Source organism: Erinaceus europaeus, chromosome 13 (genome assembly GCF_950295315.1).
Source record: "Erinaceus europaeus chromosome 13, mEriEur2.1, whole genome shotgun sequence".
NCBI classification, from domain to species: Eukaryota; Metazoa; Chordata; class Mammalia; order Eulipotyphla; family Erinaceidae; genus Erinaceus; species Erinaceus europaeus.
Window position 1 is genome coordinate 65,892,210 of NC_080174.1, and position 3,038 is coordinate 65,895,247.

Genomic DNA, 3,038 nt, shown 5'->3' on the forward strand with positions numbered 1-3,038 from the left:
GGCTCAAACCAGGATCCTTAAGCCTGTCCTTGCGCTTCGCGCCATGTGTGCTTAACCTGCTGCGCTACTGCCCAACTCCCAGCTCATGGCTAATTTCTCTGTTTTCTTCCTGTTTACCTCTCTTCCACCAGTTTTATCTCCATTTCACCCTCTGCCTGGTGGGTGAATTCTCCCAGTCTATTTGTGGCAATAAATCAGGTCAAGTAACATTTTCTGCCTGGCTCCAAGGAATACAGATTTTTGGATCTGGTGCCTGCCCTGGGGGGAGTTCACAGTATGGGGTTCAAAAGGGAAGTTACTAAGACCATGTCTTTGGGTCATATTTATAATGCCCAGGCAGTGCTCTCTAACTCTATGAGAAAAGAGGGCAGTTTTTGTTAATTTTAGCTTCAGAAAGAAGCTAAAAGGGCTGGGGAGATTTTATAATATACATTGTGCAAAAAGATTTATAGCTAAGGCACCAAAGCTTCCAGGTTCAATCCTCAGCACCACCATAAAGCAGAGCTGAGCTATGCTTTGGGAAAAACAAAACAAAACAAAACACGAACAATAAATCAGGTAGCCAGGGAAGGAAAGGGATCCAGCTGAAAATAGGGAGCTGGAAGTCTATCCTCAGAGGCAGACATTTAGTCTGATAAACACATGCACTGAGTAGTAAACCAAAAAGTTACTTCAGTTACTTTAGTAACAATTTGACATTGCTTTTAAAAAGTAGTATGGACTACTTAAGAAACATCTATGTACCTAGAACATGATGGCAGAGGAGGACTTAGAAGGGGTTGAATTGTTATGTGGAAAACTGAGAGGGGGCTGGGTGGTGGTGCACCTGGTTAAGCACACAGCTCTCATTCTGTTTTTATTTTTTTCCTTTCTTTCTGTTGTCATTTTTGTTGTTGTTGTTTTGTTTTTACCAGAGCACTGCTTAGCTCTGGCTTATAGTAGTGGAAGGGATTGAACCTGGGACCTCGGAGTCTCAGGCATGAGAGTCTGTCTGCATGATTATGCTGTCTAAGTACAGTGAGCTAACCGATTGCACCACTGGAGCTCCTGCATAATGATCATGCTATCTCCCCTGCCCACTGTCTCTCAGCTGGGCTAGTGTGAGGGTGTTTCTTCCTGGGCATGTGCTCTCTGGGTTAGAGAGAACTTGACTGGAGCCATCCTGGGCTGCTGCTTACTCAGCTACCCGGGAGAGGAACCAGGAACTCGTGGCGGAGCCGGAACGCAATGCGTCTTTATTGATTAGAGACAATGCCTTTATATCTTTTGAAACAGAAGTGGCAAGTCAGAAAAGGAAATAGCTAGGAAAGGGGGTGGAGAAAAGGAAATAGCTAGGAAAGGGGGTGGAGAAAAGGAAAGAGCGCAAAGGTAGAAAGCTTCCATAGCAACTGTTGCTAAGGTGGGATTAATTAACACTCTGCAGGCAGGGCGGGTCTCAGGCAAAAAAATGATTATGTAAATAGACCATAGTATCAGCAATGGAACATGGAGCAGAGCAGAGGGGGATGGCTTAAGGCCCGACATCTCTGATTATCAACTGTATGGACCAACCATACATTTCTCAATTCTTTGCTATTACACATGCATTTGCAGCCTTTTGTTAGTGAAAATTATTCTGTAAATTATTGTCTATATATTTATCTTCAGTCACTATTGCCAACTTTTAAAGAGATTTTATTTACTTATTATTATTATTATTTTAGGTACCTAAACTATTTATTGACAAGGCTTAGATTTATTTCTTCTTGGACATACCCATGGTGTGGCCATGGCATCCTGTGATCTTGGTATGTTGGCCACAGCCCTCTGTGGGCTCGAATCTTCTTAAGCAGCTCCAGATCTTCACGGAGCTTGTTGTCCAAACCATTAGCCAGGACCTTAATTGCTGTAATGACAAAGGCTATTTTCCAACGCCCAACAATGTTGGTGTTGAGGACTCATAAAATGTGCTGCAACTTCTCAGGAATCACTAGAGACATGGCGGCAGCAGCCCAGCGGCGTGTAGGCCTCCTGTGGAAGAGGGTTTTTATTTGCTTATTAATGAGAAATATAGGAGAGAAAAAAAGAACTAGACATCACTCTGGTACATGTGTTGTCAGGGACTGAACTTGGGACCTTATGATTGAGATTCCAGAGCCTTATCCATTGCACCATCTCCCAAACCATCCATGCCCATGTTTCTATAAAACAAAATCTCAAAAGGATAATTGGGTTCATCAAAGGTCACAAAGCTACAAAGTCTTGATAAGTAGATTTATTAATTTATCCCCAACAGTGATGTCCCAATTTGCACTTGCTCTAGCAATGATAAGAGAAAGTTTATAGACACTTTCTAGTGCTGGGTATCTTTTATCTTTTACCATGGAAAAATTACTACATCACTGTTTTCATTTGGACCTGGTTTCCTATGGAATCAAGTCTTGGTTCATGCTTTTTTTTTTTTTTTTTTTTTGCCTCTAAGGTTATTGCTGGGGTTCAGTGCCTGCCCCATGAATCCTCTGCTCCTGGAGGCCATTTTCCCCCCTTTTTATTGCCTTTGTTGTTGTAACCTTGTTGTGGTTATTATTGTTGTTGATGTCGTTCGTTGTTGGATAGGACAAAGAGAAATCGAGAGAGGAAGGGAAGACAGAGAGAGGGAGAGAAAGGTAGACATCTGTAGACCTGCTTCACTGCCTGTGAAGTGACTCCCCTGCAGGTGGGGAGCCGGGGGCTCGAACCAGAATCCTGACGCTCGTTCTTGCGCTTTGTGCCACATGCGCTTAACCCGCTGTGCTACCGCCCGATCCCCTGGTTCATGTATTTATTGGCCACTTGAATATCATCTTCTGTAAAATATTTTTTCCCATGTGATTTGTTTATAGTTCTTGTATTTCTTCTCCCTTTACTTTTGGTCCCTTATATAAAAGTTGTTTTGTAAGAGCTCTTTGCATATCAGTTTCTCAACCCTATCCTGTCACTGGGGAAGCAAATCCATATTTCCTTCAGTTTAGTGTTTGTTGTTTGTTTTATGTGTGTGACATTTGTGTCCTCTACAGAAG

The 3,038-nt window shown here is 42.6% G+C and overlaps 1 pseudogene; it reads right to left on the minus strand.

Annotated features, from left to right (window-relative positions):
• Positions 1-1,735: 1,735 nt before the first annotated feature.
• Positions 1,736-2,007, minus strand: LOC132542536 (small ribosomal subunit protein uS13-like; annotated as a pseudogene).
• Between the last annotated feature and the right edge of the window lie 1,031 nt (positions 2,008-3,038).